The sequence below is a fragment of the Strix uralensis genome, chromosome 4, assembly GCF_047716275.1.
Source record: "Strix uralensis isolate ZFMK-TIS-50842 chromosome 4, bStrUra1, whole genome shotgun sequence".
Lineage (NCBI taxonomy): Eukaryota > Metazoa > Chordata > Aves > Strigiformes > Strigidae > Strix > Strix uralensis.
The window spans coordinates 51,855,932-51,874,937 of NC_133975.1; the positions used below are offsets into that span (position 1 = coordinate 51,855,932).

General features: G+C 39.1%; 1 protein-coding gene across 5 annotated transcripts in view; it reads left to right on the forward strand.

Moving 5' to 3' along the window:
• CCSER1 (coiled-coil serine rich protein 1) overlaps positions 1 to 19,006 on the forward strand; it is a 728,522-nt gene that overhangs the window by 58,298 nt on the left and 651,218 nt on the right. The window lies entirely within an intron of this gene.

Genomic DNA, 19,006 nt, shown 5'->3' on the forward strand with positions numbered 1-19,006 from the left:
CATTTGGATGTGTTTAACTTACAATGTGAGAGCAGTCTCCCTTAATCCTGTGGGACTAATTATAGGAATAATGTTATTCACAGGCAGTGTAGGAGGGATCTGATTTTTGTGACTGTGCTTTAACTGCTGATGATGCAGTCGTCCTTGTTTCCTGCTTTTTCTTTGGAGAATCCTGAACAATTAGCATGAATGTGATTTCTTTTTGGTTGGGACGCACTTGGCAACATCCCTGTGCAGACTAACTTGCCTCTGTATCTTTGAACATTCCTTTGATGTTACATTTAGCTTGCAGCTGGTTTCATAAAAAAACATTTATTGTTGGAGATGTCCCAGTTCACAGGGACAGCATTGCTCACTGCATCCCCTGCAATGTCTTTCTCCCCCACCCAGAGCGTTACTGGAGCTGTGGGATGTATGGTCAAGTGGAGAAAACTGTCTCTTCCAAGTCTTCCCACATTTTTTCTTCACTTGTCTCTGGAGAATGTCCTCCTGCAGGTAGCAGTGGTGCAGGTGCCTTAGGTATCTCTCCATCAAGTCAGGATTTTCCTTCAGCCGGCAGATCAACTCATATTTCTTGCAGAAGCAATCACCCTGGCAGTATGTCCCTGGAGAAGCTGAGGGTGTCTGGCCCGTCTCCTGGAAACAGCAGATCTGGGAGCATGATGAAAGGGGCAGGGGCATCAGGGGACTAAGAACTCTCTGGCTGGGCTTGGCGTTTCTTGGAGAAGCTCCGGCCTGGCTGGGCTGCCCCAGGCAGCAGGTTGTGTGAAGAACACCTCAGGCAGGCTCTGTCTTGTTCCCTTTGTGGGTCAGCCTGTTCTTGTTTCCTCCTCTGTGACCGAGACCCACCTCTGCCTTCTGGGGTTGGGCAAAGGGCTGGGGAAGAGGCAGAGGACTTTTGGCACCTGACCAGGGTTTCTTGTCCACATGGGCTGCTAGTTCTTGTCCTATGCATTATTGGCTCAAGGCCTTGGCTCCTGGCTCCAAGGCACCTGGCACCATCCCACCCACCTGACCACCCTCACTTGCCTGTCTGAGGCATCTCTTGGATTTTTTGCAAAGGTAGCACAGAAGCAAAACCCTGCTGAACAGCAGGCACAGGTCAGACTACTTCAAAAGGGCCACCTCCAGGGACCTCAGGGTTATACCTAGCTGGGGAGAGGAGAATGGAAGATGCTCTGCTGGGCAGGGTTGGTAGGAGCATTGGCTCCTTGTGCCAGTGCCCTGTTGTTCCAGGTCCTGGGGAGGCACCTCCCACATGAGCATGGCCCAGGTGGGATGGCTGGAAAGGTTGAGACTGCTGGGGAAGAGAGAGGCCACTCAGAGAGCGATGACCAGGGAGAGAGAGCCCTGGGCTGAGCATAGGGCTGCTCCCTGATGAGCTGCAGTCTCTGCACAGATAATCTCTTGCCATCAGCGCCAGCATCTGGTCAGCGTGAGGATAATGGCTTCGGCTATCACCAAATGCCCTGCCGTGTCATCTCAGTCTGCTGCTCTGTCTCCCCACTGGGGGAGTGGGCCTAAGCCCTAGGGCCTTTGGGCTGCGTTCCCCAGTGCCCAGTGAGGAGGAGCTGTGCCAGGGTAGGGGCACTGCCTGGGCACTCGCACGTGGGTGGATGCCCCCCAGACCCAGCAGTGCTTCAGGGCTGCCCTCACCTCCACAGACTGCCCTTTGCACACCTCCAGGCTGGGCCTTGGGCTCTGCTGCCAAGGGCTGTGGGTCCCACATTGGTCCTCAACACAGCCAGCATGGCCCTGGCCCGGCCCATGTGCTGTGCACCACTTTTGGGGTGCCCCAGGGTTCCCTGTGTGCCTTTCCATAGACCCAAGCAGCCCCTGTATGCATTTTGGTGGGTGAATGCAGGCCTTGTCTGAGCTTTGTTTGTGCCCCAAGGGCTTCTCAGAACACCCCAGGGTGGTTCTGCCCCTTTCCTGGTGCCCCAGGGTCCTCCAGGTGCCTGTGGTGCAACCCAGCCACCTTCCTGTGCCTTTTGGGGCACCCTGGTGTGATAGGTACAGTAATGTAAAAGAAGCTTAGTTTGAAGAAGTAGTCAATAAAAAGTTCCCCATGATCATATTTCCTTTTTTTGTTGTAAAAATGCTGTACATGTCTGTTTTACCTGACTTATTGTGAAGAACTTGGAGAATTCTGAGTCAAGAATGAGGTAGAGTATAAAAGCAGTCAGCTAGAATCTTGACATGAGAAAAGCCATGTCCTGCCCCATTGCTCTAAGACAGAGATAAGTCTAAGAGTAAAACTGAGACCTGACCATAGGGATCTGAGAATATATATTTAATATTGTAGCAGGGTGAAGAATTGCATGGTTTTTGTTTATGGAGTTTATATAACAAAGGGAAAGTAACTCATGAGGATCAGGGCTGCTGTTAGTTGACCGTCCTGGAGCTACAACTATTTTTCAGCTAGCCATCTCTTCTAAAATAGTTCATTACTGGATCAAAAGAACAGACTGAAAGAAAATGGATCATAATATTTTACAGAATGGCCTTTGGCCCACAGCCACAAAATGTTGTAACCCTGGACATAATTATTAGAGCAGTAATGAGCTTAAGAGGTGACACAGAGTGCAATCTCTGTTCTGCTTGACAGACATTCAGGACTAAAGCAGAGGAGTTAATTTTATTGATGTTGTTATGGGAAAAGTAATACAGCAATAGTGTAATTTTCAGTGTGTAATGGAAGTTAAAGGACTCCATCCAATTTCCAGTTAGGTTGAAAACAGAAAGACGCAAGGATAAGAATCCTGATCTTTCAAAAACATGCATAAAAAAATTAAATTTCATATATGTAAAACAACTACAAAGTTGTTTAGTTTTTTTTTAATTGATTTGAGAATTAGGCATTAACTAAGAAACAACATAGACAATTAAAGGCTTTAAAAGTATGCCTGAAGGGACACTTTTGGAATCCCTTGGGGAAAGTGGTCTGCACAGAAGATTTGGTAGGGAATGACAAAAGTCAGTGAAGGGAAGAAACAGAGGAAATTCAGTGATATTCCACTGATGCGGGGTACTCAGTGAATGCAGATAGAAAGATAAAGACCAAGAGGTGTGCTAACCAAAGAGTCATCTCCTGTATTTTGGCTGACCATAGAAGACCTAAGAAATTATGATTTGAATTATAAGTGATAAGAAGAAAACCTAATATAACATGAAAGAAGAGGTTGTGGCTAACTAAAAAAAGCTATAAAATACCCATATTATCTCTAGAGGCAAGGCAGAGGAGAAGGAAGACCAATTTCTACTGACTTCCATCAGCTTTCTATGTAATGTGTAACTCTTTTTGTAAGACTAATTTAGAACCACAGTAGAAAACTTGATACTGTAACAAAATGACTATAATTTCTACACCATTATTTTAATTTCATCTTGCACTTTTGTTTAAGTTCAGTATTGTTTTGTATTGGAGATGTAAGACCACTGAAGTATGGACCATATTTTCTTAAATGGAGGTGTATGGTGTACCATAGGGTGCCTGAGACAGGACCTTCAGGTACTGATCTAATCCAAATAATATATGGCTGCTGAAATAATAAGATTTTTTTTTTTTTATACTAGATATTTCTGTCACCAACTGAAGAATAAAAACTTATCTTGAAGCTGCTTTTAGCAGCATTTTTCTGTTTAAGAAAAGACTTCATTTCCAGTCAGTATTTTCCTTTACTAGGTTGCACTGTCTGGTCCCTGTCAGGTGTTGGAGGATTATTACCTTGTTTCTTAGTTGTCATCTGCATTTGGTATGTGTGAGATTTGCCTTTGTGACATATGCTCTTGACAGAAGAAAATGAGTGAGATTTAATGTTGCCATCCTGTGTCATCACTGAACATAAAAGGCATTGAATGTAACACTCTGTGAAATTATCTCATGAAGTTTATACAGTTTTTTTTCTGCAACCTATGTTAACAGTAGTCAGATATAGTAGATTTCTGAAAGTACTCATTGTCCCTCTGCACAGAATTGTGATTTGTTTCAAAAGGTATCAGTAAGACTGACTAGTTAAGACTGCTGTGTGTTAGATGTTTTGGAATATCTCATCCAAGCTGGCAGATGGCACAGTGCTGTCACTGGTTCAATTTCTTGGTAATACTTTTTAAATTCTAGAAATTTCATACAAAATACATCCTGCTCTGCTAAAGTAGAGAGGTTTGTTTGCTTGCACTGAAGCTGGCAGTTTGCTGTCCGGCAACAGAGCTCTCCTTCATTACTTCCAAACCTTTCTCCTCTGGACTGTAACTCCTTCTCTCCATGTCATTTTGTTAGCCTTGCTTTTACAGTGTGCAGAGGCAGTCTGCAAGCAGGATAGTTGCTTAAATGTCTGATTTACAAGTGCAGAGCTGCTGCTTATTGTCTAACACATGCAGTTGACAGGACTAATGAGAGCTACTAGGCTAAGTATTAATATACTCAAAATCCTGGTGAGACTTCTAGATAGTGTATGCTCGCCCCTGATTCATGCTATTCATATCTTGGTTATGCCATCTATGCATATCCCTGCAAGAATAACAAGTAGGTGTACTGCACCAAGATTCAGAAGGTTGATTCAAAGTTTCAGAATAAGGTTGCTTAATCTGAGTGCCACTGTTGGAATTCAGCTGATGTTATTCTTTTGAATTTTGGTGACGGTTTGCCTCTTCTAACAGAACCTTCCCTGTTTATGTGTTTAATATGTAGTAGAGCATTTTGGTTAGATAATTTGGTTGTTTTTTCTGAAGAATAATAATCAAAGAACACATTTCATTTCTGGAAAATAAGTTCATGAAAATACAAGGAGAGCTGCAAATATGCAAAGAGTTTCACTGTTGAGCGAGTATGCTCATTTCAGGTATTAACAAGAGCTTTTATTCACAGAAGCTGTTAATAACAGTAGCTTAAGTGTCCCTGTTTTTAACTTACTAGTTAAGCTTTTAACTTATTAGTTTGTGCCACTTTGAAAACTTCATTATGTAACAAACAAAAACATCAAGGAGCACATGAAAATTAGAATATATGGAGGTCAGTAGGTGTTTTTGTATTCAGATGTAAATATGCTGTGTTTTGGGAATACATTCACATGTTGTGCTATGGTGTAGGAGTGCCTGGTTCAGCAGCTGTTCTAAATAGAAGATGTTTTCTGTTCTAGTGTGCAGAGTATGAATCATGTCACTGGTTTATTTTCATTTTTACATTGCTCATTAAGGGACTTTTCCAGAACTAGATGTCTCAAAATCAGTTTTGAGGTACCTTTATCAGCCACTTAGAATTTAAGTTTGACACTAGCATACAGGGTCTCTTGCTTTGTGGCGTTATTCTAGCAGGCTTTGTGAAGCTGACAGGTTTTAGCCTTTCCGCACTTTGCAGCTCTGGGAATTGGGGAGGCTCACAGAATCATAGAATGGTTTGTGTTGGAAGGGACTCTTAAAGATCATCTAGTTCCACCGCTCTGCCATGAGCAGGGGAATCTTTTACTAGATCACGTTTCTCAAAGCCCCATCCAACCTGGCCTTGAACACTTTCGGGGAGGGAGCATCTGCATCTTCTCTGGGCAACCTGTTCCAGTGTCTCAGCACCCTCACAGTAAAGAATTTCTTCCAGTTGTCCAATCTAAACCTACCCTCTTTTGGTTTAAAACTTTTGTCTCTTGTCCTGTCACTACAGACCCTGGTGAAAAGTCTCTCTCTGTCTTTCTTTAAGCCCCCTTTAAGTATTGAAAAGCTGCAATAAGTTCTCCCTGGAGCCTTCTCTTTTCCTGGCTGAACAACCCCAACTCAACCGGTCCTCATCGGAGAGGTGTTCCAACCCCCTGATGATTTTTGTGGCCCTCCCCTGTCCAGTGTTCCACCCACCAGTATCCCCAAGTCCTTCTCTGCAGGGCTGCTCTTAACCAATTAATTCCCCAGTCTGTATTGATATTGGAGATTGCCCCAAACCATGTGCAGGACCTTGCACTTGGCCTTGTTGAACTTTATGAAGTTTACATGGGCCCACTCCTCGAGCCTGTTAATGTCCCTCTGGATGATGTCCCTTCCCTCTAGCACAGCAGCTGCACCACTCTGCTTGGTGTCATCTGCAAACTTGCTGAGGGTGCTCTCAATTCCACTGTCTGTGTCATTGATGAAGATATTAAATAGCATTGGTTCCAATACAGACCCTTGAGGGATATGACTCATTATTGGTGTGCACTTGGACGTTGAGGTATTTACTGTAATGAATCAGTTGTTGGCTTCTCTTTCAGGTGCAACAAAGTTTTGTGACTGACATTTTCCACTTTAAAGCAGATACATCTAAGGAGAATAAGCTAAAATTATTGAACATGTGAAAGCAAGCCCTTATAGTGGGAAGGATCAGTCTTTGTAATACAATCTGCAATAGGAGTTATATTTCCTGCTGGAGTGTGAGTTTTGTTATCTGATCCCTTGAGGGCCATGGAGAAAGGATGAGTCTTGAATAACTGCTTTTGCAGCAGCTGAGAGACTGTATGTTTGTATTCACAACACGCTTTCTGATATTTGTAGGCCGCTTTAAAAGTATGAAAGAATTATTGCTATTTAATATTGTAGAGCTTAGCTGTGATGGAGTAAGTCATGAATAGATGCTATCATGAGCTAAAACTTAAAGCTGTCCAAAACTTTTAGCTGTGGGCTTGTAGTTACTCAGTTGTGAGTGCTAACGTAATGAGTAAATGAAATCATGCAGCTTAGTTTTCTGAATTTTCCATCCTCTTTACTAATATAATCCCCCCCAACTTTCCTCAGACTCACCAGTGCTACTAAAGCAGCCAAAATATGCTTGTGTAAAATGAACAATGTGCAAAACTACTTACCTCAAAAGAGCATAACTAAATCGGCAAAACCTCAGATATGTATAGAGTCAGAGGTCAGTAATATACAAATGTTGGTATCTCATAAGTATATATGCAGAAATGGAGTAATTTGTGCTTCTGAATCAATTTTTTTACCTGAAATTATTAACCTTTAAATAGTTACTGTGCAAACTGTTTACTTACTAAGAGCGATTGAGGTAATTGGGAAATACCCAGGCTTGTTTTTTGACACCTCTTTTATGCATTCAAAATTGTGTTTAAAAACTCAGAAAGCATGGAGACCTGCTGTATTTAGCTGTCTTTTAATCAGAGTTTTGTGTTCACACACAACTGTGTGAAATATGCTTTTATGTCTCTGATTTTTGGAACTGAGAACCATATGGTATCTTGGTTTTGCATTTCTTAGATCTTCCTAATTGTGCCTGCATAGCAATTAGGCTTGTGCATAAATTTAAGAAAACAATATATTCATTTGTTCCTACTGTATAAAATATACTGAGAATTCATTTCAGCTTTTACAATAACCCTGAAAAGCATTCAGAATAGGGTAATTTGGTTTACAGCTACTATAGTTAATTTTACCCTTTAAAGTTTGTTTTACTATTCTGTCTTCTATTATGAAATGGCAAGACACAGGATGTCCAAATCATCCAGTGAAGGGGATCTAAATTATATCCTTGTGCACTGATCCAGCAAAGCACTCGGCATTGTGCTTATGTCCCATTGAAGTCAATGGGACCACTCATGTTTTGAAAGTTAAGTATGTGCTTTTAAGTGTTTTATTGAATAGGGATGAGATTATTCTCATTCTTAAAGTCAAGCATGTGCTTAAGTGCTTGGCAGAATTGAATTAGTTAGCATCTATGAGTTAGCACAGGGAAAAACAAAACCTGGTAGCATGCTTGTTCAGAAGGTCCTTTTTGTAAGTTCCAGTTGACTTTGACTGGCTCTGAGATAATGTCATTAAGCAGTAAATGTCAGTAAACTCTTCTGTATGATATCTTTCAATGGAATATAAAAATAAAATAGAATTGGCTTGACTTGGACTCTTCCTTGTTCAGACATGGTTTTATCACCAAACTTCTTTTTTTTCTGATCTTTGTCTCTTTTATTAACTCTTTTAAGATGTTGCATTTTCCAGCTGCTTTTTCTTTAACTCTCTGTTCTAGACATTTATCTTCTCTCTAGGTTGAGAGGAGAGTTGAATTTCTTCCTTGAGTTTTTGAGCAGTTTTGTTTCAACAGGCATCTCTCCTGTTAGGATGATGTCTTACGTGTTCTCTATATTCCTTTGCCTTGAGATAGGTCTCCAAACTCTGAATTGATGTGAGAGATTATTTCTGTCATCATTTCTCTGTTGCTGTTGGTATCCTTGCTCATCAATTTTCTGTCTCTTTTTATTTGCTGATCTTTTTTATATGCTGAAAATTGTTGGAGGCAAAATGTGGGCTACAGATCTGTGTTTTCTAGATTTGAGGGAACATGTTGTGAAGAAATAGCAATTTGTCTTCCTACCAAAGTTGTAGTCATCTGTTCTCTGTCATCCCAACCAGGAGGCAGAGTACAAATGGGTTGTACCCTGCTAAGAAGTTAATTTTTTGACTGGACTTCCAGGACTGACTTAAAACACTAGCTTTTATAAAAATGCCTTCGGAGGTGTCCCTGATCTCTCAGAAAATCAGACTAGCTTTGAGAGCTACATTTGCTGATGGAGAGGAGCAAATGATACCAACTTGGACATAGTGATGGAGTCTGATTAAAGACCCTTCAAAGCTGTCCAGCTTTGTTTTGGTTAACAATGACAAGGCACACCAGAGACATCTAAGAATGTAAAGTAAAAAGTTACCTGGTAAGATTAACTGCCACGTGTTCTGATGAGTTTTGGGGATAATTGTTCGAAACTGTTGAAAATGGCGGTGGAGGGAGGTTCAAGTACCAGGTAATTGCCTCAGTTGTGAGAGGCAATACGGGAAGGCAATGAACTTTAGAACAAAAGGCAGTTATAAAAGATGACTAATTGAATATCTCAACTGAAACAACTGTTTTCATCATTTTGGGCCTATGTGTACACTTTCTTGCTTCTGGAGCAAGCTGATGAAACAAATTTAGTGATTTGTTCATAGCAGCCACAGTACAGCTTTCCTTTTCTGGAAACACTCTCCCGTAATATAATCACTATTTCTTATTGCCCATTATTCTTCCCAAAGGGTTGCTTTTTACCATTCCCTGACTCCTCCACCTTTTCTTCCTACAACATCTTTTGTATTAATGAGGGTGCCTGGGAGAAGTATTTGTTTGGAAAGCAGATATAGTATTTGATTCCCAAATAGTACTGACCTGAGTGTGAAACCTGGTTTTGACAGTAACTGTGGACAGGTTGCTTCTTTTTCTTCTCATACAGTACTGAATATTAGAGTTGTCTTGAGTTTGTAAGGTGTTATGTTGACATGAATAATTTTAATGAAAACTTATGTGAAAAAGTTGTAGCAAATTAATTTGGCAAACCACTTTTCTTACTTTTTAATTAATAAAATCTTCCTAAATAACATTAGGTATCATCCAGAGGTCTTCAGCAGTTTCCCAAATATCAATTCACAGAATCATAGAATGGTTTGGGTTGGAAGGGTCCTTAAAGATCATCTAGTTCCAACCCCCCTGCCATGGGCAGGGACACCTTCCACTAGACCAGGTTGCTCAAAGCCCCGTCCAACCTGGCCTTGAACACTTCCAGGGAGGGGGCAGCCACAGCTTCTCTGGGCAACCTGTTCCAGTGTCTCACCACCCTCACAGTAAAGAATTTATTTCTTGTATCTAAGGCTTCAAAATTTTACATACAAACTTAAAATATCCATTAGGTTAAAATATTCCTGGTATAATGCATCATAATTCTCTAATAACACAAGCAATACTTTCCTGCAATGTTCCATCTAGTGTCTCAAGCTGCTTTTAAATGACAAAACTACAATGCATAAGTATGATCCACATGTTAAATGAGAGGGACAGGTTCTCATGGGTCCCTTGGTCACAGAGCAGATCATTGCTAAGTATCTTGGTATTTATTTAGTACTTGAGGTAAATGGAAACTGTAATATACCATCTTTTTGTAAACTTTTCTGTGTTGAACTTTGTTTTGAATCCTGACATTAACAGAAGTCTGTGTTGTTTTGTGACTACAAAGCTGTGAATTCCCAAAGAGTTGATTCCTGAATCCGGAGGAAAGCAAATGAAATTAGGTGTTTATTTTTCTGGGACTCATGAACTTAAATGCTTTTTAAAATCTTGTGAGGCAGCTCTGAGTTTGCAAGCTGCTTTCTTCTTTCCCTTTCTGTTCTTACTTTTTGGGCTTCAATTTCATGCTTGGACCTTCTTAACCTTCAGCTTTGAAAACAAAATGCAGGTCTTCATGTGTGTAAACTTTGCATATGTGGTTCTGGGCATTAGTGCCATGGCACTTGATTTTCCTGAAGTGTGCTATAGTCATTGCCACAGAAATGTGAGCCACTGTGTTTTGATGTTTGATTAACAACTCTTGATCAGAATTTGGGTATATGAATATATTCAGTTGTCTAGAGTTTTCTTCTCTGTCATTGTTTTTATTAGTAGGAAGATAGAAATGAGTCTGATAAATCTAGAAATAATTATATTTTCAGTATAACAGAGGGGGAATTGCCTGAGTCTTTGCTAAGATTCATGGAAGTCTTAGGTAGAATGTGATAAGTATTATGATTTATTTCTAAATGTAGTATGATTGATTCCTAAAAATGTATTCTTCTTGTAAGTGGTGTCCACTGGAGTACATTAACATATAAAGAAACTAAAGCAATTAGTTTGCAGTTAAAATAATAAAATTACACAGTATTAGGGGTGGTAATTATGAATGTATTTAATATTGAGCCCCACGAGGCATGCATCTTATGTGTGGTAAAACCTGCAGGGAACAGGAATCACGTGGTTCTCTTTCATTAGAGTTTAGTAAGCTGCGAGTACCTTGCCTGGAACAGTCAGACAGGATTATAAATTCATTTTGCACCACCAGACTGCTTTCAAGGCATGAGTTGGGAATTGTTGTTCTCTAATGTTGAGCTTAGGGGAACTTGGAAAAGAGCATTCTTGCTCCTGTTGCTGTTAATAATATATTATTTTGTGGTGACATAGTCAACAGCTGCTACAGTGATGTACTACAATTACCTTATTATTAATCAAAGACCAATCTGTAAATTAGTCTGCTTAATGTTAGGCAAAGCTTTCATGAATACTATTAGACACATTGATTTATTTTATTTTATTTTTAAAATCATTTCACTTATCTGGATCCCCCAAAAGAGTTTTTATTGCTCAGTCCTTTTCACTGTGAGGATGTAAGGTGGACCATGGTGCCCCTGTCTCTGTACTCTGTTTTCAACAGCGGCTCTAAGCAGACACTTAGAGAGAAGCAGGAATGAAGCACAGGTATATGGATCTTCAGAACTGCATGATTAATTTCTTAGGGTTTTATCAATTTTCGTTATGATCCATTAAGGGATTTTGTACTTGGTCAGCATAAAAAAAAGATGCAAACAAAATCCTACCCATCCACTTAAATTGGGAGTCTCTGTACTAGGAGTGATTAGATCATACACATCCAAGTGTTGCTTTTGCAAGAGTTAAAGAAGAATTACAGATGGGGTGACTGAGGCTTAAGGGATGAAAGGCCAAATGGTTTAAATCAGTGTGATTCACTTCAGTGGAGCCCCATGAATTTACAACAGATGAGGATTCAGTCCGTTTTAATGCAGTTAAGGCCACACATTGAGCCGGTGACAGAGGTAATAAATGACCCTAGCCCTTGTCACTGTGGTTGCCATATACACATCAGAAACAGGCAGCACTTAAGACTGAAAAGCAGCCAGACTGGAAAATGTGCAGGAAGCTTTAGCATAAAAAATAAATTGTTGATGACACTGAAGTTGTGATTCTGGAAGATAAGCGGAATAGACACAGGAGAGCACAGAACAAATACTCGCAGTTCTGCTGGGACTGCGTAGTGCTGAGACAGCTATGAGATGGTTGCTTGAAGTGAGCAAGAGGTGTGCATTTGTAATACATTGAAAGAGAGATTTTTAGAAGGAGCACATTAAAGCAGAACTTGAATTTGCACTGACTGTGCAAATCAACTGGATCATGCTTTAGAGCCACTTACAGTGTCTTGTGAGCCAGCAGAATATTTTAAGGAAGTTGTTTGGGGTTTTTTTGTGGGGGACCTGATAGAGATGCTTTGAATGCCTGTAGGAATTGTAGCCAATATTGGTGCTTTGCTTCATGCTACCAACAAATTTTAAGCAGTGAACAGTGCACCATGGGTATGGAGCTAGGGCCATGTTATTTCCTGTATTTTCCTCATGAGAATACCAGCTGGATTCCTCAGCGGTGATCTGTTCCACTCGAATTCCAGAAGAAATGACTGGCAAGGAGTCTCCATCTCTCTTAATGTCCTGGGTTGAGGCAAATGCTAGATCTGCTGTTTTCTAATGTGCAAATGAGTGAGTGCTCTAGTGGGCATGTTACACCTGTTTTTCCTGCATAAAGAAAAAAGAAGATCTTTGAATACAGCTGAATGTCAAACTGCTGTCTATAAATGAACATATCCCATATTTATGACTAAACTCTACTATTTAGTGTGAAGACCAAACATAATTATTTTCCTTAAAGCCTTAATTGAAAAAGATTTTCTGCTATCTCTAAGCATCATAAAAGCACTACCATGTGCATCATGAGTGGGGGTGAGAGGAAAGATGTGAGGGAAGATGGATGCCATTTGATCCTATTGAGTCCTACCCAGTCACCAAACTACCATCTCTGTGTCCACCAAAGATGTCTCAACATTAGTCAATGTCTTTTTGTCCCGTTATAATTTCCACGTGCACTCAGGGACCTGCGTAAGTCCCTTTTACCTGTTAAAAGTGAATAATTCATTGCTGAAGCACGTTTGGGAAAGGTAATCAGGGGAGAGGATGCCATGACATTTGAATCACAAAGCAAGCATGCACTCTTCAATAGTTCTATTTCCAGGTTATTATTTATACTTGCAACTGTTTCTAATTAAGCTATGAGTACTGTGAATGCCAGATGTTGTAGAAATGCACTGTACACTTCTCCAGAATCTGAATAAGTAATAAAGGCGAGATACACGTTTTCTCCTCTGTTAAAAAAGCAACGCAACACACCAAAAACCAGTCACATGAATGTGACTGCTGCTTCACTGTGGTATGGTCATTGCCCTGTTTCTGACCTGTTTGTGTCTGATTGTTGACTTAGGTGTAAGTTAGTTATTTATCTTCTTCACACAGTCAACTTTTTGCCAGTACATGATCTCAGCTCTTACTGAAGAGTAACTGGCTGCTGGGTGTATGTAAAGACTACCAGTAAGTTTGGTTCACTTCTGTCCTGATATTTTGTACATTATACAGAAGTGCTTTGATAACCTTTGGTGTGATACAGAGGCTTTTGAAGTAGGGAATGATTTAAATGTAGGTAGGAGAGAATTGTGGCCTCTAGGTTTCTATAGATGAGTTTTCCTGGTTCTCTTTTAGTAAACCCGCAGTTTACCTGGTACAGGTGGGATAAATTTACATACCCAGAGATAATGAATGAAAGAATGAGTCGTGTGTGACCTGTCTCATGCTAATGTTTGTCTTCTGTCAAATTTAAAGTCAAAAGAGGATATATAGATAACGTATCACCAATTTTCTTCTTTGAATGTTTGTTACACTTGAATTTCATCTCAGCCCTGGGAATAGCAGTTACGGATTTATGAATTAGCTGTCTTCAACTAGTACAAGACCAGTCAAAATGGGAGATGGAGTTTTGAGGTGTGTGTGTCTTCAGGTTTATTTATTGTAAATTTATCTGCCTGTTGCCTCTTATTTCCTGAAAGCACACGAGCATTTGAAAATAAAGATAGACCTGGGCTGCAGGACACAGGAAATTGAAAGAAATCTCATGTCTTGCCTTAGGATACCTCAGTGCTTGGATTTTGTGTTCTTTTTTCCCAGATATATAAAAGCTATTTTGCTGAATTTGTTTTCAGTACAGAAGGAAAAAGTGTGTGGAGTTGTATGTGTGTGCATGTATAGACACACATCACTTTTTAAAGGTCTGGCTTCCTGTGTTGGGTATTCTTCTTTTATTTATAAAAGCTGTTGAGAAAAGTTAAACTCCAAGAAAGTGCAGACATGGTATTAGCTTATAAAATTTCACACAGAGAATACAACTGTGGCTGCTGTTCCACAAAAGTTCTTGAGCTCTGTACCACGTTGCAAGGTTACATGCACAAGGAAAGAAAAGGGAAGAGTGTTATTCATAAAAACAAATGGACCTGTTATGTATTAGAGGGAATTTCACCTGTTTCGTTTGCAAAACCAAATTGTTTCTGTATCAACAATTCCACCTTTCTTAGCTAGTGCCTTCTATTGTACAGGCATCTGGTTTTGCGAGTATTTTCAATAAGGCTCTGTTAATCCAGTTACATTATCCTAGCCCTAAGAATTTATATGCAGGTGTTTGTTTGTTTGCTTTTGTTTTAAATGTAAAACAATATTTTAATGGCCTTTTTGGCTCTTATGTTCTTTCTGTACAGGATTGCTCACATGTAGTGACCTCTGGGAGCTGTTCAGTTAATAAGTCACAGATGTACTAGAGAGACAAATAATATTGGAATAAAATTGGAACAGTATTGAAGGCGATAATGCTTAAATGCTGAGGACAACATAGTGCTGGAATCTGAGTGATGGAAGTTTAATGATTTGTGTGGGAGCCACAGGCCATGATGTTATCTGTTGGCCTAAAGGACTGTTCCTTAGAAGTGTATCAGCTGCATTAGGACTTTGTTGACTCATCAACAATTAAAAATGTGTATTTTCATGTGTTTTTGTGGGTATTTGTAGTATCCCGGGGTAAATTTAATTTCTGTCTAAGTCTAGAGACAGCTAGCATATAGAGACTATGTCTATCATGCGGTCCTTGCCTTCTGCAGTATGGTAGGGCTCACTTGAGGGATGTAGTATGTTCACAGCTAAGATTCACACACATGTTAGTCCTGTGTGTTTTGATTTATTATATGGTTGCTGGTTCAAAGCATTAAAGAAAATGTGTCATCTTCCTTAAACTATGAGTGCAGCCCAAAAAATCATACTGTTGTGGAGGAGAGAGGCAGGGAGCTAATGAGTGTTGATGTTCTGCTCTGATACAAAGTTGAGGCTTTTCTGCTACATGTCATGTTATCTCCCAGTTTAAACTTAGATAATAGATAATTCAGTTTTGTTCTTTGTGTGGAAGATATTGATATTCTAGGATGTTCATCTTTAAGGAGAACATCTTTTAGGAAAGCTCTGTTTAAACAGTGTTGAGAGGTAGTAGCAGGTTGGTTATTTATAAAGGGAGTGTTTGTACTGGCCTATGCGTTACAGTTCTCTGAATGAGTATATATTAGCTTTCAGTATGTACGTGTAATTATGATAATGGTAATAATCACAAATAATTTCAGGTCCAAAATGTTGCCTCAAAGGCAATGAGAAATGCAAAAGGCACCGACTGTTGCTTTTGCATACTTGCAGTCAATGAAAAAGCAGATCCGTGGCTCCATCTACTGGAGTTCAAAACCAACAGTGAGTGTTGCTCTTTATTGACTATACCGCACTCCGGCACACTTGTGTGAGTAACCACTTGTAGAAGCTGAAATAAAAAATTCTGCGTTTTGTTTTTCAGCTGGTGCATTGGTGGAGTAGATGTCTCTGGAGACATTGGTGTAATACTTTGACAATTTTACCTGATTTAACACTTGCAGGGTTCTTTCTGCCATTACAGTCACTGTCTGAAAGTTGAACATTTTGTTTCTTTTGACACGATACAGTAATATATAAAATGTAGAGCTTGTGTAATTCTTACCCTGTACATTTCTGTATTTTATATTCATACAACTGCTGTAGGCAAGATAAAGGCCTAATATTGTGTAACTGGATGGTTCCTCCAAAGATCTCCTGTGTGGAAAGACTAAGGCCCAAGTATAAAAAAACTTGGCCTCTTTGTTTTCTCCGGAAATTAAATCCATAACTCTAAGTTATTTCTGAGATTAATTTACGTTTTGTAACATCTTGGTCCAGACCAGTGTGAAAGGAAACTACTTCCATATGATCAACTTTTTAAATTGCTAATAAGAGGGAAAATGTTTTGTTTGCACTTTGCCTGTTTCTCATTTACATTGATTTCAGCACAGTAGCTCAGAAACTGAGCTGTAGCCAAGCTCTTGAGGAAGAGCAGATCCTGAAATTATCCACCATTACTCTGGCTGCAATTAAATGTTTTCAAAATAGTTTACTTACTTTCCTTCAGTATATCAAACTCTGTCTTGTGTAATGCCAGATGAGAAAATGTGCATCAAAAATCCATTCCATAAAAAGCAAAATTTGAATATCTATCTAATGCAGCATTGAGTAAACACTCCAGTTTCAGCAATAACTGGATTTTAGAATTGAAAAGTATTACAAAGTAATGGTTTGTGTATTTGACCAAGATTCAGATATCTGTACAGAATACTGTGTAGACTATTTTTTGACAGTTCACATTATATGATAATGATGCAAATTATATTTTGTCATAAACAAGGAGCCTGATCTAATTGAAAGCCCTCTTAGACTCTCACTTCTCCTTGATCCTTCTTTTTTACTTGACTTCTTGTTAGTATTCTAAAAACCTAATCATTTTAAGATACAATGAGCTTTTTCTTAGGTCCTAGATTGGCTGTAGGATCAGAGTTGTTGTCCAGTTTAAATTTGAAAGGGTCATCTGCAATGGCATAATATCATTGCAAAGGTGTCTGCTGTTTTCTGTTTCCTCTGTTGCAGCTTTTGAGATGATGCCAGTAGGGATGAGGATGTTAGATACAGAAAACTAGTGGTTTCATAGAGGATATGTAGCTGAAGTGAATTTCACTCTGTAAGGGTCACTGCTATAAAGTGGTAAGCAGAAATAATTATGTTAAATGTCAAGACTGAAAGGAAACACCTTCTGTTTTGCTCATAATAGGACATATATGGCAGTTTATAACCCCTCTACAATGTGTGAAAAAAAATTAGTGAAAGATCTTATTTTATTAATTTCTGAGTGTTTTTATATCTTGAAATGTATATTATTTTTTCCTGTGTTGCCAGCAGAATTGCCACTTGAAGTGCTAAACTTTGGCACTTTTACACTGCAAAATGCGCCTATATAGAAAATAAACAGTATATGCAAATAATATTCAAAATATTAATAAAATATACAGTATTTAAATTATTCAAACTGTATATGGACATAAGCATTCACATATGCATATATACATGTATGTGTTCATGGATGTGTGTGTTTTAAGAAATGTCCTCTGATAGCTATTGTAGACCTAGAAAGAGCAGTATATTATAATTGGTTCATATTTTATGGGTGAGGATTTCTGCTGCTTGGACAATAGGAGAAATGTTGTCAGTTTATTTGTGCCCTTCCTTCAAAAGGCAAGGAAGGAAGAATGGCTGAATAAATGCCGTTTTGTTATCTGCAGTTAGAGGCAATGTATTCTATTAAAACTTGTTACCACCTGGAAAGTTAAAGCCGTGTATGTTCACAGTTCAGTTATTAGGAATAATTCTATTATTATTTAGACACAGCCTTTTTATTTCCAGTGAAAGTTACAATCTGTGCTTTTTGCTCAGTTTTCTGCTTCCTTCTGCTCTCAACTCAGAGAATCTTGTAATTATAAACCAGGATGTTCCCCAGTGAACTTAAAATTAAGGTAGGTAGGAAGGGGAGTAATGGGAGCAAATGTTTTGTCTGAGCATAAAATGCCTATAGTGATTTAATGTATTTTAAACATATTTTGCTCATCTACTGCAGCTGTAAAACTGCATTCTAAAGTCTTTTTTTTCAGCAGTTATGATGTTTCCTTAAAATGCAAGGAAAAACACCATCTGTATATAATCTTGTGTGTGTGTGTGCATATCCATACATATTGTTACGCCTGCAGGTATGCATTTACAAAAGCAAAAAAAACCCTGACACAATAGGTCTGGTAGTGGTTAAAGAACCAAGAGAGGTTTGTATGGGGAGGGTGGAGAAGGTTACATGAGGCTTTTGAAAGCCTATTTTCGGTAGACTGAATTGTGGACAGATGAACAAGCAGGTGTAGTGTAAGCCCCTGTGTGAGTTCACAGGGCCTCTGCTTCTCTGTGCCGTTGCCTCTGCTTTTGTTCTTACAGTGACGTAGATGCAAACTACTTTACATGTCAGTGAAATGGAACAACTGGCCATGCATCAGTTCATCTGGTGGATGTGGTTATTCTGGTAACGTCTGTGTGTGCCTGTACCATCGGTTCTGTCCCAATCAGTCTGAACTCAAATTTGGGTTTTAGTCGCAGGACCTGGGTATTGTCTAGGTTGGGTTTTAGCTTGTTGTCAGAGATCACCAATGACTTTCAGGAATTCGTGATTGTTCCCAAGCTGTTTCTCTCATCTTAAACTACAAAATTGCTTATTGATTCCTGGTGCTTGTGAATATTGTGGCTGCTTGTCAGTGCATGTTCAGATTGGAGCTGTACTAGTTTTTAAAAAAAAATGTTAACCACGTAGAAAGTACAGTCCAATGTCTAGTCAGAAATAGTCTCTGAACTTACTTTTTTTCACAGTAATATAACATCTATATAGTTTTATTACTCCTTAAATATTCTGTTCCCATTTTTATTTTTATGTATGTGTGTATATACACAGTGTATAAATATATATATTGTTCATGGATATTTGTTGTAGCTGCATAACATATTAAATTGCTCATTAGATGAATGAATTTGGTTTTGCACTTGACATACAAACATTCTTTAGATAAATGACCTGATTTTTATTCCTATGTGCTGAACACTTGCAGCTCACGAAGTTGCACTCTGGCATTTTACCTACAGCCTCTCCTATTCTTGTGATTATGTATCACATGTTTTTATTGCTCCCTCTGTGGTCCTGTCTCTCACAGTGATAGTTTATTATAATGAGAACAAAAAGGAGATAGAACTGGTATATATTTCATAAAGATTAATTTTCTTCTAGTACATCTGCTGTGCTGATCAAAATAAGTTTTTATGGCTTAAATATTGATAAAAAATGCCAAGTGTTTGTGTATGAAACACTTTTCACTAC